Source organism: Vicugna pacos, chromosome 2, assembly GCF_048564905.1.
Source record: "Vicugna pacos chromosome 2, VicPac4, whole genome shotgun sequence".
NCBI lineage: Eukaryota > Metazoa > Chordata > Mammalia > Artiodactyla > Camelidae > Vicugna > Vicugna pacos.
This window is the reverse complement of record NC_132988.1, coordinates 31,933,724-31,960,779: the sequence shown is the minus strand read 5'-3', so window position 1 is coordinate 31,960,779 and position 27,056 is coordinate 31,933,724. Positions and strand designations below refer to the sequence as shown.

Genomic DNA, 27,056 nt, shown 5'->3' with positions numbered 1-27,056 from the left:
CTCAGATGCAGAACCACGGATACAGAGGAACTGTGCATAGGAGGGCCAGCTATAAATTACAGTCTGACTTTCAACTGCACTGAGGTTTGGCGCCCCTAACCCCTGGAGTTGTTCAAGGGTTAACTACTCATCCACATGTTCTTTGGTATTCCTTCCTTCAAGAGGTGAAGCGTAAATCCCCTCTCTGCAGTGTGGGCTGGACTTAATGCCTTGCTTATTATTAATACAATATGGTTAAAGTACACCATGTGACTTATAAGACTCATTCATATAAGACATTGTTGTTTCCTCTTTGCTCACTCTGTCAGATCACTTGCTCTGAGGGAAGCCATCTACCATGGTGTGAGAACTCCCAAGCAGCCCTGAGGACAGGCTCAAGCAGTGAGTAACTAAGGCCTCTAGCCAACAGACAGTCAGGAACTTAGGCCTCTGCCAACATCCATGAGTATGAACTTGGAAGTGAATCCTCTGGCCCAGGCAAGCCCTCAGGTAAGTGCTACCTTGACTAACACCTTCACTCCAATTATCGAGAAACCCTGACGCAGACTCATAGAAAATGTGAGATAATAAGTATTTACTGTTCTAAGTCATTAATTTGGGGGTTAGTTTGTTAACACAGCGATATACGTGTAGAGTTAGTTGACTTGTATAAATTGAATATTTGAAAATTAAATTCAGGAAATGTGGCTTCAAAGCTGAAGCTCTTATATAAAGTGGTGGTAGTAATGGCACTCCTTTGACTTTCTGCCTTGTACTAAAAGTTCTCCCTCACACTTCCAAGAGCACCCATCAAAAGATAACATTTTATTTACTCTGGCTCAAATGGGTTATGTTCCTTGTTGAAAGCCACTGCGTTACCCAGGTAGAAAAAGATGGAAGGACATTAAGCACTCACTTAGGGCTATAACACTGATTAAATTAGGTAAAGAAAAACAGAGATTAGATACTGAGACTTTGGTACAATTTTATATTAACTATCTACAGGAAATCAGAAAAATAAGGTGATACTTGAAATCATTTTATAACAATTTTTATAAATATCATTGGATTGAAGATGGTACTATTACTATTGCTAATATTAATAATACTTAAACAGGTTAAAATAAGAAATTGAGTAGATATGTACTAGATAAGAATAAAGATAACATGTTATCTTTTTTTTGATATAGTCTTGTTATAGATAAACACATTTCTTCTGTAAAGGGCTAGACAGTAAATATTTTAGCTTTTGAGGACAATGAGAATTCAGTTATAACTATACTACTCAGCAACTGTAGTAAAAAATCAATCATAAGTAATATATAAATAAATCATATGGTTTCATTCTAATAAAACTTTATAAAAACAAGTGGTTGGCTGCATTTAGACTGAGTTATACTTGGCTGACCCCTTATCAAATATAAAGTACTTGATATAAAAGAAATAAGCATCTCTGATGTATTTTAGCTTACATTTTTGTCCTGTCTTAGACAATGCTATTCAGAAATGGAGGCTATACAGATAGTACCAAAATGAACAGAAAGGACTTAGCTATACTCCCTGATCACGAATAAACAAGACCAAAACTGAAAGCTTTTTACAGGAAAAATGACAACAAAGGAGGATAGGGCTGAAGACTCTCCGTGGAAGGTTATCATGAAACTGCAGGTGTGCGCAGAGTGATAGAAAGGTAGTGGGAAGAATGTTAGCTATTGTCTTAGTCCATTTGGGCTACTAGAATGGCATACTGTAGGCAGGGTGATTTTTAAACAAGAGAAATGTTTTTTTTACACCTCTGGAGGCTGGGAAGACCAAGACCAAGGTATCAGCAGGTTCTGTCTGCTGAGAATGTTCATCCTGCTTCACAGATGCCATTTTTCTCAGAAGAAGGAGCAAAGGGGTTCTCTTGGGCCTCTTCTGTAAGGGCACTAATTCCATTCTTAAAGGCTCCACGCTCATGACCTAGTTACCTCCCCGTCTTCTAATACCAACACACTGGGGGTTAAGTTTCAACACAGGAGTTTGGGGATGGCTCATATATTCAGCCTATAGCATTCCAGCCCTTTCCCCTGACCAAATCACATGTAAAATATGTTCATTCCATCTCAATAGTCCCAAAATTCCTAACTTATTCTGGCATCAACTTTAAACATCTAAAGTGCATAGTCTCATCTAGATATCAGCTAAATCATAAGTGGGTGAGACATGAGGTTTATGTCTGATTTATCCTGAGGCAGAGTTTCTTTCCAGCTGTGAACCAGTGAAACCGAACAAGTTACGTGCTTCCAAAATGCAAAGGTAGGACAGGGATAGGAAAGATACTCTTATTCCAAAAGGGAGAAATAGGAAAGAAGAAAAGAGTGATCAGTAGGAAGTAAGTCCAAAACCTAACTGGGCACATTCAATTAGACTTTAAGTTCCTTTACTAATCCTCTTTGGCTTGACGCTCTGCCTTCCAGACCTATTCGGGTAGCAGTGTCTCCCCACAGCCTGGAGGGGAGCTGCCCACTCTGTGACTCTTTGCCAGGGCCCCACCCATGCCTTGGCTCCACTGGCTGTAACCCACGCTGCAGCTCTCTGACAGGGCCCCACCAATGGGACACCTAGGCAGACACATCCTGACCCATCTGCAGCAGAGAGGTGGCCACACCCATAGACAGAGTTCTTTTCCCTGGGCAGGTGTTGGTAATGGCAGGGACGTTGACCCCAGAGGTCATCCCCTGCCCTGAAGACTCATTCCTGTCTTCTGCTATGGCTGTTTAGGTCCATGATTTATATTCACATTAATCTCCTTATCAAAAAGTCACTTGGCCACACACTTAGTGTTTTCTTCTGAAAAAGCTTTCTCAATTTACTGCAATATGGCTAAGCTGAGAATTTGCCAAATTTGTAAGTTATGGTTCCTCTTCACTTAGCAATTCAATCTTCAAATCATTTCTCTCTTCTAGCATTTTATAATAAGCTGTTAGGAGGAACCCAGCCACTCCTTCAACCCTGTGCTTAGGGTTCTCCTCAGCTAAATATCCAATTTCACTGCTTACAAGGTCTACCTTCCAGAAAACACTACAACATGAACACAAGTCAGCCAAGTTCTTCACTATTTTATAACAAGGAGCACCTTTTCTCCAGTTTCCAATAACATGTTTCTCAGTTACATCTGAGACCTCATCAGAGTGACCATTACCATCTGCATTTCTGCTAACATGATTTATGTTCATGAGTACTTAGGTATTCTTTAAGACGACTGAGGCTTTCTTTCTCATCTCTCCCGAGAGTCATCCTTAATGTCCATATTTTAGCAATCACCTCAGAACTCTTCCAGCCTCTGTTACTCAGTTCCAAAGCCACTTGCTACATCTGTAGGTATATGTTACAGCAGTCCCCCACTTCTCAGTACCAGTTTTGTCTTTTGTCTTAGTCAAGCTGCTATAACAAAGTATCATAAACTATATCTGAAACTTAGAAAATATTTCTCACAGTTCTGGAGACTGTGAAGTCCAGGATCAAGGTGCCAGGAGATTCAGTGTTTAATAGAACCAGCTTCCTTGTTCATAGACAGCCATCTTCTCTGATTCACATGGATGAAGAGGTGGGGGGGGGGGTTCTCTTATGTTTTTAATCTATTATTTTTTAATCTATTAATCTATTATATTTTAATTTTGTTTCTTATTGAGGTGTAGTTGATTTACAATGTTAGTTTCAGGTGTACAGCAAAGTGATTCAGTTACATACATCTTTTTTTTTTCAGATTCTTTTCCATTGTATGTTATTATAAGCAACTGAATACTACAGATCCCTGTGCTATAATAGTAGGTCCTTGTTTATTTTATATACAGTAATGTGAATCTGTATCTATTAATCCCAAACTTCTAATTTATTTCTTCCCTGCCCTTTCTCCTTTAGTAACTGTAGTTTCTTTACTATATCTGTGAGTCTATTTTTGGTCTGTAAATAAGATTTGAATCACTTCTTTAAGATTCTACATATAAGTGATATCACATGATATTGGGAGTTTCTTATATAAGGGCATTAATTTCATTTGTGAGGGCTATAGGCTCATGACCTAATTGTATCCCCAAAACTATACTTTCAAATATGGTCACATTGGGGATTATGTTTTAACATAACTTTAAAGGTACACAAATATTCAGTTTATAACTGTTTATGCTACATTCACAAAGTGGACTAGTAGATGGCCATTAAAAATGATATACTCAATTCTCATTATTCACAAGAGTTCTGTTCTCTAAATTTGGTTCTGAACTAGCAAATGCAGAGCCATTGCTCCTAAAGGAGTTACAGGGTTAGGTTCCTTTTGGCCGTAAGATTTCTGTCAACTGATCAACAGATAACCTTGTTTTCTGTGGCATCTTATTAATATATATTTCTTATAAGTAATTAATTGCATGATACTGAAATTATTTGAAGTCAGAGGTTTTGGGGCCATGTGTGTGTTTTATGGGTTTGTTTGCCAACATTTTTGTAAACAAGTCAAACTCATCAGCATTAAAAATCTGCTCTAACATGTAACTCATTACATGTGTAACACTTAGTTATTTTTGAAAAATCCTTCCATAGCCTACTGATCTGAGAACCAGCCTTGTCTACAAGTTTAACTTTTTCAAGCCATATCATCATTTAAAGTGTGCAAGTCACTCAGCACTGGTACCCAGAGTTTTACCATTTTCATGACCCTGGAGAAAGTGACTATAAACTTCCTTGGGTTTCAGCCTCACAACAGTGCCGTCTGCTGCACTTTATTATCAATCATCATCTCATGAATCCACAATCTTAGCTTCTTTTTCATCATTTCCATAGCTTCATCCCACACTACAGATGTTACTTAGCACTTCTGGCATGGCCTCACATACAGATAAACAAATTTGCTTTTTCTTTTTCTGGATGTACCCTATTATTGATTCATTAACACTGAACTCATGGTCAACAGCAGTCTAAATCAAGCCTGGATGAAGTTTATCTAACATGAATCTTCTCCATAAGACACGTCACTGACTTCTTGTGCTTAGAAACACGAGACAGCACTTCATCACTATGGTTGGGGGCCATTTAAACAGTGAAATCACCAACAAAAGCATACAAATGCAAAAGGAAAAAATGTGCCAAGTAGACCACAAGAAGAACATTTGTTTAAGTAGAAGAGCTGAAATAACATGGCAGTGTGTCACCTCACTTGACCTTGGCTGAGGATGTGCACGTCAGCTGGCTCAAAGTGTTCACTGCTCTGTACGTGTCTGTAAATGATCATAAAGGCTCCAGAAGTACTGACTGGGGTTCAAGGTAAATTTTGGTGAGTAGGCAAATCTGTAAATACAGAATCCATGAAAAATGAGAATCAATTGTATATATAAATAAGAATGGTAAATATTGTATTTTATTTGCTTTGATTCACTTAGGGAATATTTTATAAGCATTTAATTCATGATGATATTCACTCAGTTTACAAGGATTTATATGAATTCATTCTCTTAGAAAGTACACGTACACCTAGGTACAGTGGAATGACTATGAAATTAATTACTGTACACACCTGGTCACTATTTATAACTTAGTGTGCTTATAGGTTTTAATAGACAGTTATATTTGGCGTAATGATAGATGGCTACAGAAAAGAGAAAATAAAGGATTCATCTGTTTAATGATGGAAAGTTTGTCTTCCCCTTCACCCTGGGTGTGCACCTCTGACCAACACTCTTTACTCCTCCTACGTTCCACACCCTTCATACCAATATAGAAAAATGAGCAGAGAGTAACAGAATGATATTAATTATATACATTTGGTTAGTATGAATTATCTGTGTTCCTATGATTTTAATACCAAGGTAATGAATCTATTAAAACTATAAAAAGTGGGTAAGACCAAAAAAGGAGAAAACATGATGTCATATTGTTACTGTTTTTTTTTTTCTTAGTATCCCGATACTTGGACAAGGGGCATGCACTGACAAGGTAAGCTTACACGTTATTCTATCTTTTACGTCAACAAAAAGACAGTCCATCACTTAAAATTTGTATATATAAACTTGTCAACAACAACCTGTATGCTGAAATCATACCAATGAGTGATGTAACAAGCCGTTTGAAGATAGGGATTGTCATGCATTCACGTTTGTATCACCAACTTTCCACCCAGTTGCCTAGTAAGCCTTATTTAATTAAGTGACTGTTTATTAAGTATTAGTTGTTGAAAATGGAAGTATTCCAGTTTTTAAAGTTTATTCAAAATATGTTTCTGACATTAAGAAAGTCCATTGGGTTTTTGGCAGCTTAATGAAATGAAATGATAACTATGGGTAGTGAATGCAAACAAGACAGGATGTATTCACAATAAATGAAGTGCTGCAGTGAAAAAAAAAAAGCCTTCTTCCCACACAATAGGGACCATCTGTTTGATCATAATTATTAAGGAAATAAAGTGTTTTCCAAGTTTTTTTTTTTTGATAAAACCTAAAAATGTCGCTGGAATATTGGTTTGTGTGCTGAATCCACAGTTTCTTCTTAGAGGACTGGCGATCTTCCTGTGTTAATTTCAACATGAACAATGTGGTCAAATAAAATAACTAGAATAATGTAAGAAAAATGGTGTGTTAGTGAAGTGTTAGTATAGATACGCTGTAGAGTTTAGATGAAAAGTCACAGCAAGAATTTCACCCGTGACTAGAGCAGAGCCAGTGCAGATCTAAACCTATGCGTAATACGTTCCATATGCTTAATACCTACAGGCTATGAAATATATAGCTGATTTAATTTTAATTAGCTTTTTACTTCCTAGGTCATCACCACACATGTCTGCACACATTTTCTACAATTCACATACATGGTGTATACTAGTTTTGTTATCATTAGGCTATGTAGAATAGAATAACTTCTCAGGTCAAGAGTTTTAAGAAATGTAAAATTTTACTCATCATAAGAATGAAGATTGCATTACATGGTGAAAAGTAAACCATACTTATTCTTAGTGCAATTAAAGGGTATATCACTTTGATGCTTATACTTTTTCTAGTGGTTCTAATTTCATATTCATTTTCAAAGAAAACACTCCCTGAGACCATACACAAAATAAACTCAAAACAGCTTAAAGATTTAAATATAAGATAAGACACAATAAACCTCAGCAATGTTTTCCTAGAACAGTCTACCAGGCAATAGAAATAAAAGAAAAAAATTAATTAGCAAATGGGACCTAACTAAACTTATAAGCTTTTGCACAGCAAAGGAAACCATAAGCAAAACAAAAAGAGAACCTACGGAATGAGAGAAAATATTTGCAAATGTGACTGATAAAGGTTTAATTTCCAGAATATATAAACAATTCATACAACTTAGTAACAACAACAACAACAAAAAAAAGCTCAATCCAAAATTAGGCAGAAGACCTAAATAAACAAGCAATTCTCCAATGAAAACATACGCATGGCCAAAAAGCACATGAAAAAAATACTCAATATTGCCAATTAGCAGAGAAACACAAATCAAAACTACAATGAGGTATCACTTTACAATAGTCAGTATGGCCATCATTCCAAAGTCCACCAGCAATAAATGCTGGAGAGGATGTGAAGAAAAGGGAACCCTCCTACACTGCTGGTGGGAATGTAGTTTGGTGCAGCCATTATGGAAAACAGTATGGAGATTCCTCAAAAGAATAAAAATAGATTTGCCATATGATCCAGAAATCCCACTCCTGGGCATATATCCAGAGGGAACTCGAATTTGAAAAGATACATGTACTCCAATGTTCATAGCAGCACTATTTACGATAGCCAAGACATGAAAACAACCTAAATGCTGATCATTTATACAATGGAATACTACTCAGCCATAAAAAATAAAATAATGCCGTTAGCAGCAACATGGATGGACCTAGAGATCATCATTCTAAGTGAAGTAAGCTAGAAAGAGAATGAAAAATGCCATATGATATCACTCATATTTGGGATCTAAAAAAAAAGGAAAAAAAGGACATTAATGAACTCATCTACAAAACAAACAGACTCACAGACAATCTTATGGTTACCAGGGAAAGGAGGTAGGAAGGGATAAATTTGGGAGTTTGAGATTTGCAAATGTTAGCCACTATATATATTCAATTTCTTCTCTATAGCACAGGGAACTATATTCAGTATTTTGTAATAACTTTAATGAAAAAGAATATGAAAACAAATATATGTATGTATATGCATGACTGGGACATTATGGCTCTGCACCAGAAATTGTCACACTGTAACTGACTATACTTCAGCTAAAAAAGAAATGAAAGTTAGAATCAGTTATGGTGTAATATTGGACTATATATATACATGGTAATAACAAAGAATGAATTATGCAAGTGACCACAGGAATGGATCTCACAGAAATCATGTTTTGTGAAAAGAAAATGAGGCACAAAAGCCTATTTACTGTACATATTTGATAATTTTATAAGAACAGAAAAAAATAACTTGATAGTGATAAAGTCAGAATAGTTATCTCTGCAGAGGGTTCTGAGAGGATTCTGGGCCTGGGTAGATATTAACTGGGACAGGGATTCTTTTTGGGTGCTAGATATGTTTGTATCTGGTCACACTGTATCTCTACGACTAATGCACTTTATTCTGTTTTCCTCAATGGAAAATCTTTCAAAAGTACTTACCCCATTCTAAATATTATCTGTATTAGATTAGTTCATTTTAACTTCAGTGGAATGGGAATACATATAAACATTTTCCCAGTAAGAGATAAAAAGAGGTTTCTACCTATTCAAAACTAGTTTTTAAAAATCTAAAAATGATTTAATATTATCACTTCTGTAAGCATTTGTTTATAATTTTTTTAGATAAATAACATTTTGCTCCCAAATGTTTCACATTATTTGATTTGATTTGAGCAAGCTGTTCATATATGCAGAAAGAAAACATCTGATAGTGTATCAGATTGTAGTGCATTAATTAGACAAACATACATCAATGTTAAAAAATGGATTGTTGATACATTCTGTACTTAAGCCTGGCGGATATAGGAATGCTATATATATAGTTATCCTGGCTATGCATTGTACAAACATTAAGTGGTCCACTCTTATCATAGTCCATGTGAGTGGTGCCCCCTGTAGTTAAGCCTGGCAACATTCTAAATATTTTATACATACTGTGTACTCACAGTATTTCCCGTCAAAATCTACATAATTAACAAAAGAAATGACCTTTCCTGTTCTTTAAACAATTCATACCATTACATAAACCTTTTATTTTTTTTAACTAAAATTAATAGCCTTGTATTTCCTCATTGGGTATTTTATTTACCATATTTACTCAAGAAGAGAAAGCTGTACAGAAAACCAACATATTTTCAAGGTAATTTCTCAAGTGATGTTTGCAATTATGTGCAATTTGACATTGTCCATAGTATTTGTGTGTTCTCTACATAAAGTGTGTTGTTCCATCCAAATATATTTTTGTTCTCAAGTGTATTAATAATGGAAATAGTAAATGGGTACAATTTCACTGCTGAGTCATATGTTGGCTTGAAATTCTAGTGAGGTAGTGAAAGCAGTGGTCTGGGAAAAGAGGTGGAAGCATTCAGAGCACAGGAGAGGAAGAAAGGAGTAACAGAAATGTAGCTAGGTGGATTGGGAATTTATATAAATGGAGGAAATCATTCAGCAATAAACTCAGCAACATGGGTCTACGGGGGGGAAAAGGGGAGAATATTAAAAGTAAACATTCATAAAATAGAATTAAAAGCACAAAATGGCATGGCAAAAGTCAGCATTTCTGAATCACTTAAAGTACATGTGCAAAGTATCTATTTTTGGAATGACATTAAATAGATTTTAAATATATGTAACTCAAAATATGACACTATTTTAGATCAAAATAATACATATTAATGTTGTTCAAAACATCTTGGTTAGTACTAATAGGGGAATAAAGATATTGACAGTGTTATAAGTTTAAAATCAAGGGCCCCAAGCCAACATTTTAAGAATTACTGCCTTTCCTTTGAAACCTGTTCTTTTTCTCCTGACTACACTTTGCCACCAACAGTATCACGTTTACCCTCAACAATCTAACGTGGGTTGAATGAGGAAGCCAACAATTCAATCATTGCCAGATACTACTCCACACCTTAGTATGATACTTCTAACATGGGCATTAAAGTGAGGCTTGAGGAGAGTGAAACAAAGGACTAAATATAAAATTTGCATGTAGAACAGAAGAAAAGCATTAAGGAGATTTTAGTCATTGTCTAGTTATTTGAATGTGTTAGTGAACTGTGCAAAAGGTAGACTGGATGTGAGATGTTTCACAATCTGCATGCCCAAGTTAAGGCATCCAACTGACAAGCAGTTAGCCTGACAAAACTGACTTGGATCGACTTGAGTCCCTGTGGAAGTGACGTGTGCAGAGTAAGCAAGTCAGCCTATGTATGGAATCTAAGACCTGGCATTCATTACAGCCCAGTCGGCCCTATGACCCTTGATGGTCATATACGGCCCTCCTTCAAATGCCCAATGATCCTCGGCTATCAGCTCATACTGGATAGACAGACAATGAAAAGATAACATGAAAGTCTTGACTGCACAGAGAAGTCTTATCTGTTGGTTGGCTTCTCTTTGGCCTTAAAGTTCTCAAACTTTTTTTTAATAGCATCTTAAGAGGTATCATTTGGCAAATACAACAGCTTCTCTAATCTCTGAGTATACTCAAAGAGTTTTAGATTTATTTTTTAATTTGTAGATTATTTTCACCAATTATTGCTTCTTGCAGGGATTTTTTTTTTTTTTGCCTTTTTGGGTCCTTCTCTCTGTAGCGGATGGCTTTCCTAATATGCTGGTCAATATTTCGTTGTTTATTCATACTTTAGATTACAGTACCAATTAGTTGGTTTGGGTTTCCTCTTGACTTTTTTTGAAAGGCTTCCTTCATCCCAAAATCATAAAGATTCTGTATTTCCTACTTTTATTTTTTGTACTTAGCTCTTTAATACTGTGTGGACTTCATTTTTGTATGGTATATAACACACATTTAACTTAATCAATTTTTTGTTTGGAATGCAGATTAGTTATCCTAAAACCATTTATTTAATTTATTAAATTGTTATTCTTCCCTCAGTGATTTGAAATATCTATTTATTATTATTTCCTAGGGTCATTCCATTTTTGTTTTACTAGCACGGTGGTGTCTGTGTGTTTGTAGATTATAGAGGTGTAGATAAAACATCAAATGGGGACTCAGAGACCCAAATGCAGAAGGACACATTTTTCACAGCCATTTGCCAAATGCTACGTTTGTAGGTGGTTGAAACTTAAGACTGGAGGGATCTCTCTTTTTAGTCAGGCTCGCCTAGTATTCTGGCATCCTACAATTTTGCATACTTTTTCCTTTCCTTAAAAAGAAAGTGGGAAGGTAGGAGGGTTTGTTTTTTATTATCTCAGTTGGAGAAATGAGGAAATGTTATATGTAAATTTTTCTGGCAAATCTGTTGAAAGTTGGGTCTGCTATTGCATGGCAGCACCATGTCTTCCTTCCCTTGTCCCTAAGTCAGTAAACTCCATCCACAGTGGGTATCAAGCAGTAGACCTGGCTGGCCTGTTTCAGATGGTGCTCTGTACTCACAACAGCAGCATAACAATGAAAATAGACACTGAGCTCTTACTAGATTTAATACTTAGCATGAATGATCTCATTTAATCTTCAAAGAAATCCTATGATACGGACTCAATTGTGGCCTTCACTTCTTCCAAATCCATCTGTTGAAACCTTAACCTCCAATAGGACGGTATTTGGAGATAATTTGAGGGGTAAATGTTAATGAGGTCATAAGTGTGAGGCCCTAATCTAATGGGATTAGTGTGCTTATATACTTTATATATTATAAAATGTACATTTTGTTTTGGTTGATATATTTTACCCACAGACGCTCCAGGCTAGAATTCTGACTGCACTGGGGAGCTTCAAAATGACAAGTTCAGGATTTTAAATTATTCATTCAAGGCACAATTAGAGCACCTTTATATAAAGCTTCTGTGACCTTGGTGGAACTGTCACCCTGAATCAATGAATCTGAAAACCAGATACTGAGTTTGATTCAATGGTTTACAGCATTAAAAAGTAAGTTACTATGTTCAGTATCTTGTAATAATCTGTAATGGAAAAAAAATGAAAACAAATATATGTATGTGTATGCATGACTGGAATATTGTGCTGTACACCAGAGAAAGACACACTGTAATTGTCTGTACTTCAGTTTAAAAAAAAAATTAAGTTAACATCACAGGTTCAGCAGGTTTTCAGTGTTGAAGCTGGGAACCTGGCTGGAAGAGTGGGAATCTGAATACAAGAGTAGACAAATTATGGTGGATTTGGGTGAGTCTAAGTCTCTGGAATCCCTTACTGAAGCTGTTGTTTGCTTACTAACAGAAGGAATAATTTTCCCCATCTAATGAGTTTAATCCTGCTTTATATGAAGATCACTGAATGCAGGCTTTGATCATTCTTCTTTCAAGGAGATGAAAATTTTACTCAGGATAGATTCCTACCAACCCTCATATCCTCCAGGCCAATATTGAGGTTGCAGCAAGTTCCAGAAACAAATACAAAGTCTGAGCTACTATGAGGAAAATTACATGTCAAAAGGATGACAGTTTTTTTTTTAATTTACATTGGCAGAAATATAAATACTGCAGAATATGTTCTAGAATGAATTCCAAACTGTTAAACCACGTTGGAAAGAACGTAAGATTGTGACAAATTTATCACTATGGCTACACCTATCAGATGGTAATTTTTGAATTCAGTGTGCTAGCTTGAAAAGTTGTCAATGGCTCCAACAGTCTGCCACACTGATTTTCTAGAACTGGAAGAAAAATGTGACCTACATTAAATAAAATTGAGATTCCAAAAATTTCTTGTTGCAATATAGATGACACAATTCAAAGAGAGAGATTGGAATGTTGTTCTTACATCAAGTGCAAGATCTTATTTTAAATACATTTTGAAATAATATTTTATGCATTTGTACACCTCAGATGTATGCTTTCATATTTTATATGCATAAGTAAACACAGTGGATTCTTTGAGTTTTATTTCTCTAGACCTCAGTACTTACCACCATTAAAATGACTAACTCATATGAGTAAAAGGTATCTATATTAAGTATACCTAACAGATAGGTTAAATATTTAAATGATTCCTAAATAAGCCACACAGGAGCAGTAAGAGTCACTGTGGGTGCTGTTATAATGCAGGCGCCCCCTCTCCCAGAAGCAGACTATAACATTATTTTTCTCAAATTCAAAATAAGCTATGAATACAGTATTTAGAATTGAATTTTGTAGTAAAACTTTGGTTTAAATAATTACTGAATTTGATTTTTCTCCTTATGTGAACATGAACCTCAAACATGGAAACTTGTTAAGCCTTGGTGTCTGCGTCTGGACATGTCTGGAGACAATTATACCAGCCTCACAAGATCCTTGGGAGGACTTCAGTGAAGTAATGTCTAGAGAGATTAACACAATGCCTGGCTCATAGTAACTGCTCAATAAATTATTAGTACTAGTATTGTAAATTATGAATAAAGAAAACAAATGTTGCCTTCAAAATAGCTTTACTAAAACACGTAAGGAGAATAACTTTGGAGCAGAGATTGGGTTTTTTAAAATGCTGCATCAGTAAAAAGCATATTTTCAAAGTGACTCATTCTTTTATTCACTCCTTTTCCTTCTCTATCATTCCACTGCTACTCACCCTTAAGATTTGTCTTTCGCTTTGTTTATAATTCATTTAGTTTTTCCAACAAATTAATTATTTTAGTAATTAAGCCAACTACCTCCTCTTAGAGTTTACTCAGTGCTTTTCCATATAAAAACATATTACTCAACTCTAAGTAAGGTTTGCTTGCTTTGGCTGAACTGACTGCACGTTTCATAATGTTTATCCATCCATGAAACTTCACCTTCTGTAATGCCACTTGATGATTAGATATATAACAAGGATCTATGACAAAAATTTAAATTAATCATTTGATGATATTCATGAGCCTCTAATTCAAGATTCTCATGGTTTTTTTCAGATTAATTCAAATATTGCTATATAAGGATGAATCTATCTTCTTTATACAGCACTACATGAAGTATATACATTCCATAGTTTTCCCACATAGATAATGCAACAAGAAGTCACCTAGCACAGTATAAGCAAAATTGCATTTAGAATTTATATATCATTAGTTTTCTGTCTAATGTTGTCTGGGAGCAGCAGAATGTTTAATTCTGGTAAGAGGGGCATGGAACCAAAACAAATTTGAACCTCACTTGGTAAACTGAGTTTGCTCTGGGCTTGTTCCATCCTGTCTTACCTAGTAAAATCTTCAAGTATATCCTACATAAAGTCTATTAAATTGACAGCCAAACTTGTTTTCCCATTTTCTCTTTCAGTGTACTGATTCTCAATACCCTTCTCCTTCTCCAGATGCCCCCTTAACTCTCTGTTACTCTCTGCTGCCCAATTCTTCTAGTAAATTTCTTTATTTTACTTATTTTAGGTACACCCTCTAGCCAGAGAAGAAAGTTGGAATCTTCTGGTCATTATATTTCTTGGCCATAATACTTGCTATGTGAAAAGAACAGACCGGGAGGAGTCATACTCCCTGACTTCAGACTATTCTATAGAGCTACAGTAATCCAAACAGAATGGTACTGGCACAAAAACAGACACATTGATCAATGAAACAGAGTAGAGAGCCCAGAAATTAACCCACATACTTAATGCTCAATTAATCTATGACAAAGAAGGCAAGAATATCTAATAGAGAAAACACAATCTCTTCAATAAGTGCTGTGGTAAAAACAAGACAGCTACATTTCAAAGAATTAAGTTAGAACATTCCCTAATACTATACACAAAAATAAACTCAAAATGGATAAAAAACTTAAATGTAAGACTCCATAAAGATAAAAACATAGATACCATAAAAATTCTAGAGGAAAACAAAGGCAGTTAAGTTTTTGGCACAAATCATAGCAATATTTCTTTGTATCTGTCTCCTAAAGCAAAGGAAACAAAACCAAAAATAAACAAATGGGACCTAACTGAACTTAAAAGCTTTTGCATAGCAAAGGAAACCACTGACAAAACTATAAAACAACCTACTGAATGGGAGAAGACATTTGCAAATGTTATGACTGATAAAGGGTTAATATCCAACATATATAAATAGCTCACACAACTCAACATCAAAAAAAAAAGATATCTGATTGAAAAATGGACAGAACTGAATAGACACTTTTCAAAAAAGGAAAAGCAGATGGCTAACAGGTACATGGAAAGACACTCAACATCACTTATCATCAGGTAAATGCAAATCAAAACCACAATGAGATATCACCTCACTCCTGTCAGGATGACTGTCATTAAAAAGACCAGAAATAACAAGGCTAAGATCTGGAGAAAAGGGATCCCTCATATGCTGCTGGTGGGAATATAATTTGGTGCAGCCACTGTGGAAAACAGTATGGAAAACAGTATGGTCTCAAAAAACTAAAAATAGAACTACCATATGATCCAGCAATCCTACTTCTGGTTATATACCTGAAAAAAACAAAGACACTAATTCAAAAAGATACATGCACCTCAATATTCATCACAGCACTATTTATAGTTGCCAAGGTATGGAAGCAACCTAAGTGTCCATCATATCCATCAACAGATGAATGGCAAAGAAGATGTGAGTATATATATGTACACACACATACACATATATATATTATATATATACACATACATATATACAATGGGCTACTACTCAGCCATAAAAAAGAATGACATTTTGCCTTTTGCAGCAACATGGATGAACTTGGAGGACATTATGCTAAGTGAAATAAGTGAGACAGAAAGACTAATTATGTATGATATCACTTACAAGTGCAATCTAAAAAATATAACTAGTGAATTTAACAAGAGACAGACTCCAGATACAGAGAACAAACTAGGAGATACAAGTGGGGAGAGGGAAGGGGAGGGACAGTAAAGGGGTAGGGAGGAAAAAGGGTTTATTATTGGATTATATGAAATCATATGTGTGAAACTTTTGAAATTTGTAAAACACTAGAGTTTAAAGATTCTTTCATTCAATAAAAAAATTTAAAAAATATATTTAGAAGGATAAATTTCAAAGTCAATGGCCAGAATGAAAACAGAAGTGAAATAATTAAAAGATTGAAAGAAAACAAGATTAATGATACTGTCAAAAATCTATCAAAACCCATAGAACTCAGTGACATAAAGAGTAAAACTTAACAATGCAAATTTTAAAAAACAATCACTTAGGAGGTCAGAGGATCGTAAGACAGACATATTTACACTGGGATTGAACAATTTAGTAAATCTATGGCAAATGAAGGGATTCAGATTTCTCACTGTTGGCATGGGAGGCAATATTTAAGCAAAGGGAAGAGGCTGGGATGATCCATGTGGTAATGGATTAGAGGTATAGACATCAGTATGAACTCATGTTCAGCTTAATATAAATATAGCTGGTTACATACAGAAATATTTATAGAGATATGTATATACACGGGTGAGTACACACACATCCATTTCCCTGCTTTGCCAGCTGAGAGACCCAAAAGCAAGAACTCATAACAGCAGAGACCACACCTACCTTTTAATACCATTCTCCAATAAAAAGAACCATGACTTCTTGGAGAAATGGTTGATTCTAGGACTAGGGCAGGAAATACACAGGATGAGCCTCAAAATTGTGTACGGCCAGAAAGTAAGGAAGTGTTCAAAGTAAGCAAACTGTACAATCATAGAGGTATGTCAAAGGAAAGCAAGATTCATTAAAAGAGCTTCCAGATGGCCAAAGATGGAATAATTTGTGCAACAAAATAAGTAAAACATTACTGGATTATAGCTCAAAGTTTAAAATACATACTTAGATTTCAACTGATACAAATGATTGAATAAATAAATACATAGGCAACAGACAAATCTCCCATGCCAAAGAATTATAAATAATTTATGAAATTTTATGCTCATGGAGGTGAAGTATAATTGCCCCTTCTTTAAGCTTGAGCTACACATAGTGACTGATGCCCAAAGATCACAGTATGGAAAGGGAGGATACAAGAGTAACTATATAATAGTGAAAGCTAACAACACCTCAACCAGCTTGTCAAGATTGGTATCAATATTACAAGCCATATTGATAGTATATACACTTGATATGATATGATTAAAATGGCATGTTAGTTTGTGGTCTTCCTTCCCCAAACTCATAACCTAGCATAATCATGAGGAAAAATAAGACAAATCTTAGTTGAGAGACATTCTATAAAATAACTGACCAGTAGGCCTTCAAACTGGTAAGGTCATCAAAAAACAAGAACTAAATGTAGTGTGAATCCTAGACGAAATCTTAGAACAAAAAAGGAATACCAGGCAAAAACTAAGGAAATCTGAATAAAGTGTGGACGTTAGTTAATAATACTGAACCAGTACTACTTATTTGATTGTGGCAAATACACCGTACTGATATCAGATGTTAAAAATAGGGGAAACTATATATGGTGTAAATGGAAACTCTGTACTATTTTTGCTATATTTCTAAAATAAAAATTTTAGTAATTTAAAGTAAAACCGGTAAGAAATATATTCTGACAGGCAAATTATTTAAAAAAAAAAACTACACACTCAATAGGATATTCAAGTTTTTTTCACTCTTGAAAAAACACGTGGCATTTTTGAGCAGGATTTCTACAGTATATATTTAGAGGTTGTTTCAGAGGTATTACAATATATGTTAAAAAGTTAGCATGCTTTCTAGGGAGAATAAATGTATGGATTTATGTTCAAGTTAAATAAAATAAACCTTTAATTTCTAAAGAGCTTTGCAGTTCACTGTGGGATTTCATATAGTCTCTCACTTCTTGTAAAGAAGGTCGAAAAAATACTGCATTAATAAATGTATAATGAGCAAACTAAAGCTCAGATACATTAAATGGCATGTTAGTGCCATAACAGAGTTAGCACATGGCAGAGACAGATCACGGAAATGATCTCCAGTTCACTGATTTATTTTTCAACTTTGCCCTGAAAAAACATCTAGTCCTTTGTCAAAGACATGTTAAGAGCATTGGAATTTACTCCAGCTGCCTTTAAAGAGAAAAAGGTTATGCAAATGAAACTGACAAAGGCTTGATCTCCAGAATATATAAGCAGCTCATATGACTTAATAAGAAAAAAACAAACAACCCAATCCAAAAATGGGCAGAAGACCTAAACAAACAATTCCCCAAGGAAGACATACAAATGATCAATAGGCACATGAAAAAATGCTCAAAATCACTAATTATCAGAGAAACGCAAATCAAAACTACAATGAGGTATCAACTCACACCAGTCAGAATGGCCATTATTCAAAAGTCCACAAATGACAAATGCTGGAGAGGCTGTGGAGAAAGGGGAACCCTCCTGCACTGCTGGTGGGGATGCAGTTTGGTGCAACCACTATGGAAAACAGTATGGAGATTCCTCAAAAGACTAGGAAATAGACTTACCATTTGACCCAGGAATCCTGCTCCTGGGCATATATCCAGAAGGAACCCTGCTTCAAAATGACAACTGCACTCCAATGTTCATAGCAGCACTATTTACAAAAGCCAAGACATAGAAACAGCCTAAATGTCCATCAACAGATGACTGAATAAAGAAGAGGTAGTATATTTATACAATGGAATGCTATTCAGCCATATAAACGGACAACATGACGCCATTTGCAGCAACATGCATGTTCCTGGAGATAAGTGAAGTAAGCTAGAAAGAGAAAGAAAAATACCATATGAGATCACTCATATGTGGAATCTAAAAAAAAAAAAAAACCATAAATACAAAACAGAAACAGACTCATAGACATAGAATACAAACTTGTGGTTGCCAAGTGGGGGACGTGGGAAGGGACAGACTGGAAGTTCAAAATTTGTAGATACTGACAGGCATATATAGATTAGATAAACAAGATTATACGGTATAGCACAGGGAAATATATACAAGATCTTGTGGTAGCTTACAGCAAAAAAAAAATGTGACAATGAATATATATATGTTCATGTATAACTGAAAAATTGTGCTCTACACTGGAATTTAACACAACATTGTAAAATGACTATAACTCAATAAAAAATATTTAAAGAAAAAAGAGAACAAGGTTAAATGATGTTCAACTACAATTAAGAATAAAATATAACCGCATTTTCTCTCTGCCTTCTTTCATTGTTAGAGGCTAATTTTATCTTAACTTAAAAAGGAAAAAACTTTTCCCCAGATGGTTTTTGTTCCAGGACTGTGGATCATGCTAAAGCTACAGATGCCCAGCCTAGGAACTGACCTGTCTGTGCACCCCAAGACCTGCATGCAATGAAGAGAAGTCCAGGAATCCCAGTCTTCTCTGTATACTGAATGCGAAGATTTCAGACCCACTGATGACATCCCTACTTCTCTTTGCTTCTGGTACCCAATACTGGCTTCTAATATTTTGGCTTCTATCTTAGCCTGACAAAAGGAAGTACTCAGCTTCAATTAAAGCTGAACTTTACAATCCCTTGGAAATGGTGGTATACTTGCCCTTTCTCTCCTCTTTTTACTATTGTTCTGCCCGCCTGGCATCTATCTATTCTCCTTCTAGTAATTCCCTTTGGTGACTTAACTTCCGCACAATTTTCCTATTGATAGAACAGAATGACCAAAGGCTCCAGATGCAGCGTTTGTCACATGACCCAAATCTAGCTGACCAGCTTCTTTCTTCCCTGTAGCAATAGGAATTATTTCAGGAACTGACATATAATAAGAATTGATCTGATGCAAGGCAATCCTCAAATTTGTAGGAATTAAATGACAAAGAGTTTTTCATACTGCAGTTGCTTCACCCAACCCCAAGTTTTATTGAGGGATAATTAATGTACTATAAAATATATTTTGCATTGTAAATGCACAATCCAGTGGTTTCAACAAAACAACTGAATGCAGCAACCATCACTGACATCTGTTAGAACATTTCCACCACCCCAAATAGTTACCTTGTACCTGTATGCAGTTAATCCTTTCCTAACTGCAGCCCTAGATAACCACTAATCTGCTTTCTGACTAAATTTGCTTTTTCTGTATATTTCATATTATTGGAATCAAAGCAACATGTGGTCTTTTGCATCTGGCTTCTTTTACTGATAAAATATTTATTATTTGATTTTTGAGATTCATTCACATTGTGGCATTTATCAATAGTTTACCTTTTATTGATAAGTAGTTCTATTATATTGATATACCACATTTGTTTCTCTGTGCACAATCTGATAGACATTTGGAGAATTTCCTGGTTTGGCTCCTATGAGTAATGCTGCTATGAACATTTACCTACAAATCTCATGTGGACTATATATATATATATATTATTTATTATATATATTATATGTATATAATATATATAATTATATATATATATATATATTTTTTTTTTTTAGTTTACTTGGTTAGATTCCTAGGAGTGGAATTACCGGGTTGTATAGAAAGCATATTTTAACATTTTCAGAAACTGCTGAACTATTTTTCTAAAGTGGCTGTGTCATTTAACATTATCCTCAGCAATGTACAAGGTTCCAGTTGTTCCACAGCCTTGCCAACACCTGGTACTGTTCATGTTTAGTACAGGTTTTCTAGTGAGTAGCTGAAGTAGTATCTCATTGTGGTACTGGCATTTCTCCAATGGCTAAGAATTTCGAATAACTTTTCCTATGCTTATTAGCCATTTTTATTTCTTCTTTAATAAAATCTACCTTTAAATAACTTGAACATTTTCTAACAGTTTGTCACATTATCATGCCAAGTCTTGTTCATATTTTCTAAATTCAAATTCTTTATCAGATGTGTAATTTGCAAGTATTTCCCCCAGTGTATGCTTGTCTTAATTTTCTTGATGGTGTCTTTTGAAATGCAGAAGTTTCCAATTATGACAAAGTCAATTTATTTTATTTTTTCCCTTAGGAATCTTGTTTTTGGTACCGTATCTAAGAGCCCTTGACTGGCCAAATTTCATGAAGATTTTCTCCTATGTTTACTCAGCAATAGAAATAAAAGCAAAAATAAACAAATCTGACCTAATTAAACTTACAAGCTTTTGCACAGCAAAGGAAAACATAAGTAAAACAAAATGACAACCTATGGAATGGGAGAAAATATTAGCAAATGAGGTGACTGACAAAGGTTTAATTTCCAGGATATATAAACAGCTCATACAACTTAATAACAAAAAACAAATAACCTAATCCAAAAATGGACAGAAGACATAAACAGGCAATTCTCCAATGAAGACATACAAATGGTCAACAGGCACATGAAAAAATGCTCCATATTGCTAATTACCAGAGAAATGCAAATCAAAACTACAATGAGGTATCACCTCACACCAGTCAGAATAGCCATCATTCAGAAGTCCACAAAAGATAAACACTGGAGAGGCTGTGGACAAAAGGGAACCCTACTACACTGTTGGTGGGAATGTAGTTTGGTGCAGCCATTATGACAAACAGTATGGGGATTCCTCAAAAGACTAAAAACAGACTTACCGTATGATCCAGCAATCCTACTCCTGGGCATATATCCAGAGGGAACCTTAATTCAAAATCCCCAGTGTTCACAGCAGTACTATTTACAATAGCCAAGACATGGAACCAACCTAAATGTCCATCGACAGATGACTGGATAAAGAAGCTGTGGTGTACTTATACAATGGAATACTACTCAGCCATAAAAAATAATGCTATTTACAGGAACAGGGATGGACCTAGAGATTGTCATTCTAAGTGAAGTAAGCCAGAAAGAGAAAGAAGAATACCATGTGATACCACTCATGTGGTATCTAAAAAAAAAAACAAAACAAAGGAACACTGTGAGCTCATCTTCAAAACAGAAACAGACTCACAGACTTGGTAAACAGTCTTATGTTTACCGGGGAAAGGGGGTGGGAGGGGATAAATTTGGGAGTTTGAGAGTTATAAATCTTATCTACTATATATAAAAATAGATTTAAGAAAAGTTTCTTTTGTCTAGCACCAGGAACTATGTTCAATATCTTGTAATAACCTTTAATACAAAAAATATGAAAATCAATATATGTATGTATATGCATGACTGGGATACTGTGCTCTACACCAGAGATAGACACATTATAATAGACTGTCCTGCAATAAGAAATTAATTTAAGAAAAAGTCCATCAATGATGAATGCTGGCGAGGGTGTGGAGAAACGCAGACTCTCCTATGTTTTAATCTAAATTTGTATTTTTAGCTCTTAATTTAGCTCATGCTATTAACTATTTTTTCTATATGCTATGGGATAAAAGTCTAGATTATTTTTTAATTTGGATATCCAATTTTCCCTGAATCATTTGTTGAAAATAATATTTCCCACTGCCTTGTCTTGAAGAGTTTTTTTGAAATCAATTAACCATAAATGTAAAATTTGTTACTGGATTCTCAATTCTGCTTGATTTGTTTCTGTTTCTATTCTATGCCAGTACCACATTGTGTTTATTGCCGTGGCTTCATACTAAGTTTTGAAATTGAGGAGTAAGTCAGTTCTCCAACTTTGTTCTTGTTTTAAAAATGTTGTTTTGGCTATTTTAGGCCCTTTTAATTTCCATACAAATTTTAAGACCAGCTGGTAAATTTCTATAAAATAAGCCTGCTAGAATTTTGGTAAGAATTTCAGTGAATTAATAGATTGACCTACAGAGACTTGTCATCTAAAATATATTATTCCAATATATGAAATTAGATCATATCTCCATTAGATCTTAATTTCTTTCTGAAATATTTCATAGAATGCAGTGTAAAAATCTTGCATTTCCTTTGTTAAATGTATTTCTAAGTATTTATATCCTTTTTGATACTACTGTGAGTGGGATATTTTTAATTTCATTTTCAGATTATTCCTTGCTAGGATTTAGAAATATGAATGATTTTAAAATATTGATCTTATATGCTGCTAATAAGGTAGACCAATTTATTATTTTTCAGGTATTTTTGTGTATGTCTAAGATGTGTGTGTGTGTGTGCGTGTGTGGTGTATTCCTTGAATTATCTGCCTATTAGATCATGTAATTTGCACTCCAACCCCCCCCCCAAAAAAAGACAGATTTACTTTTTTCTTTCTAATCCAGATGCCTTTAATCTCTCTCTCTTTCTCTCCTGCCCTACCTCTTACACGTGCATGCAACTTATTGTATTGCTTAGAACTTCTAGCATTATATTAAATAGAATGGGCACAATGGACATCCTTGTTTCATTCCCTTTCTTAAGAGAGAGAGAGCTTTTCTTTTTCACCATTAAGTGTGGTTTTAGGTGTGCGTTTTACATAGTTCATTCTGGATATAGTTTTTGTTACTAATTCAGTTTTCTTACTGGTTAATTACCTATTCAAATTTTTATATTCTTCTTGAATCAGGTTTGGTAGTTTTTAATCTTTCTAGAAATGTTCCCACTTTATTAAATTTGCTAATTAGTTGTCCATACAATCCTTTAACTTCTGTAGGGTCAGCAGTGATGTACCCTCTCTCATTCTTGATTTTTGTAATTTGTATCACACATCTTTCTTTCTTGGTCAGACTAAAGGTTTGTCAGTTTTGTTCATCTTTACAAAAAGCTCATGTTGGTTTTATTTATTTTTTTCTATTGTTTCTGTCTTTTCTATTTCAGCAATTACTGTTCTAATTGTTATAATTTTCTTTCTTCTGCTTATTTTGGATTTAGTTTACTCTTCTTTTTCTCTAATTTCTTAATATGGATGAGATACTTCTAATATAGGCATTTAGAAGTATTAATTTTCCTCTAAATATTGCTTTAGTTCCATAAATTTCAAAATGTGGCACTTACATTTTTATTCATTCCAAAGTATTGTTCAGTTTCATTTGGAGACATACTCTGTGAATCATGAGTTGTTTAGTATTATGCTCTATATTTTCAAATATCTGGGGATTTCCTAGATTTCTTTCTAATGTTCATATATGGGTAAGAGGACATATTTTGTGTGCTTGTATAATTAATTTGATTATTTCAAAGATACTGAAATGCCTAGTATGTAGTCTATTCTGAAGAATGTCTCGTGTATGGTATATTTAGTTGTTACTAATAGATTATGTTCAACTAATAGGTTAAAATTTCTATGGGTGTTAGTTGTATGAATCTGTATTATAATAGAATCCTCCTTACTATATAAAAGAATGTAAAACATTATAGTATATGTAAGCCACTATAAATAACATGAATTACTTGATTATTTGTTCTTAACTAATGGTGTAATATCCTTATATTTTGAAAGTATTAATTCTGCCCTTACCACTGTACAATGAAAACAGTAGGTGTATAAAATGCCTTGTCTTAATTTAACTGCAATTGTCTTATGTAACAGTTTCATGATATTAAAGCAAAATAAGCTATACATTACATTTTCTAACACAGTGAGACACTCTAGGCAGCATATGCAATATACACTTTCTTTAGAGACCTTGTGGGAATATGCACACACTATTGTGCATGTGGTATATTCATTCATGACATATGCCCTTGATTTATTGGTGGCAATTCAGCAAGTAGGTTTATGTTATTTAGGTTCATGAAGCAGAATGGTAAAGGTAATGAAGTAGCTTTAACAGTTCATGGACCAAATTAGAATGGGTGATTGCTTATCAGGGGTGCCATTGTTGTTGCAAAAATTCTCACAAATGTATCCATATCAGCTATTTAAATCCTTAGTTAACATTTCTGGGAGCTAATGATTCTTAGAAAGACATTTTCACAGATATACTAGTGCTTAATATGAATGCGGATTTTGTTAATAATATGATAAGGTGTTTTAAAAGTTCTTGGGAAATATTGATTCCAGTTACGGAAACACTTTAATGGGGTCAACAATTTTATTTCTGTTGTAAAATAAATAATAATTAAAATATTGAGGGAACATTTTGAGTGTTACTGCTTTTGTAATGTGTAAAAGCAAGGTTCTAGCATAAATTACCAGTAAAGCTTTTTTTTTGTTGTTGTTACAGATATTGACTATATTCCCCACAGTGTACATTTAATACTCATGACATTTATTTTGCAACTGGAAGTTTGTACCTCTTAATCTCCCTCACCTACTTCTTTCCTCCCCAACTGCCCCTCCCTTCAGGTGACCACCTGTTTGTTCTCAGTATGTAAAACTGTTTCTCTTTTACTATGTTTGTTCATTTTTGTTTTTTAGATTCTATGTATAAGTGAAATCGTATAGTATTTGTCTTTCTCTGTCAGACTTTACTCAGCATAAATAACATGTAGGTCCATCCACATTGTCACAAATGGCAAGATTTTATTCTTTTTAATGGCAAAATAATATTCCACTGCATATATAGATACCACATTTAAAGGTTTTAAAACTTTCCACATTTGTTTAGATGCAATAGGTTTTTGATGGGAAAAGCAATATTTGTATAACTTTTTTTTTTAGCTTTTACTATATTTCGTCACTTTTCTGGTACAGTTTCTGCTATAAGTACTTTAAACTGTTGGCAGAAGCTGAGTTACAGTAATCTCCTTAGTGTTTTCCACTCCTTGGAAATTAAAACATGGCTTCAGGTATACTATTACTGCTATTTATTTGTACTTGATGACATTTTATACACTTGAAATAAGGAATGTCTGAATAAATAACATGATTTTCTCTGGCATTTCTCCACAAATATTCTGCCTAACAGAATATTTAAGAAAAATGCCCAGAGTCATATCCAAGTTTTGTATTTTGAAAGAACAAAAATAAGTTTAACACTTACTTTTAAAGCCTTATTGAGATGTAATTCACATGCCATAAAATTCACTCATTAAAATGTACAATTCAATGGTTTTTAGGATTTTCAAAAGTTATGCAAACTCTACTTTCTGTCTCCTAATCTAGACATTTCATATAAATGTAATTGTACACTATATAGTCCTTTGTGACTGAATTCTTTGACTTAACATGTTTTCAAACTTCATTTGTTTTGGAGAGCATAAAAGTACTTCATTTTAATTGGTCAATATTTCATTGTATGCATATACAACATTTCATTTATATACGCCTGAGCTGATTGACATTTGAATGTCAATAGCTAACTTGGCTATTTTCAGAAATAATGCTGATATGAACATCTGTGCACAAGTTTCTCTGTGGACATGTCTTTTCAGTTTTCTTGGGTAAACACCTCGAAGTGGACTTGCTGGATCACATGGTGATTCTATGTTAAACATTTTGAGGAACTGCCAAACTCTCCTCCAAAGTGGCTGCACCATGTTATATTCTCATCTGCAATGTATAACAGCTCCAATTCCTCCAGTTCTTACAAACACTTGGTATTATCTGTCTTTTTGTTGTAGCCAACCTAGTGAGTGTGAAATAGTGTTTCATGGTGGGTTTGAGTTGCATTCAAGTGAGTCATGAACTTGTGCTTCCTTTCATGTGCTTTTTGGACATTTGTATATATTCTTTGGAGAAATGTCCGTTTCTACTTTATGTACTTTAAAAAACTGGATTATTTGTGTTTTTATTATTGTATTGTAACAGTTATTTAAATAATATGGATACAAGTCCCTTATCAAAAATTTTTTCAGCATTCTCTCACATTCTGTGAATTGTCTTCACTTTCCTGTTGTCTTTTAAAGCATACATGTTTTTAATTTTGTTGAATTCCAATTCATCTATTTTTATTTCCTTGCTTATGCTTTAGGTGCTGTATCTAACAAGGCTTTGTCTAATGCAAGTTCACAAAGATTTACTCCTATGCTTTCTTTTAACTGTTTCATATTTTCAGTTCTTACATGTTGGTCTAAAATCAATTTGGAGTTAAATTTTTATGTATAGCATAAGAAAGAGTCTCACTTCTTTTGCATGTGGATGTCCAGTTGTCCTAGAATCATTCGTTGAAAAGACCTATTATTCTTCCCTCATTGAATTTTTTTGGCATACTTGAAAGTCAATTGACTATCCTTTACTTTGTTTATAATCTCAAGTAG

At 34.4% G+C, this 27,056-nt stretch overlaps 2 long non-coding RNA genes across 2 annotated transcripts in view; one reads left to right on the top strand and one right to left on the bottom strand.

Moving 5' to 3' along the window:
- The first annotated feature begins 322 nt into the window (after window positions 1-322).
- LOC140685729 (uncharacterized) lies at window positions 323-5,937 on the top strand. The gene is made up of 3 exons (XR_012059089.1): window positions 323-489; window positions 3,728-3,788; window positions 5,910-5,937. It is a non-coding gene; the product is annotated as an uncharacterized lncRNA (long non-coding RNA).
- LOC140685726 (uncharacterized) overlaps window positions 5,101-27,056 on the bottom strand; it is a 36,168-nt gene continuing 14,212 nt past the window's right edge. Inside the window, exon 2 of the long non-coding RNA XR_012059086.1 lies at window positions 5,101-5,301. This is a non-coding gene — a long non-coding RNA (uncharacterized lncRNA). The remainder of the gene's footprint in view (window positions 5,302-27,056) is intronic.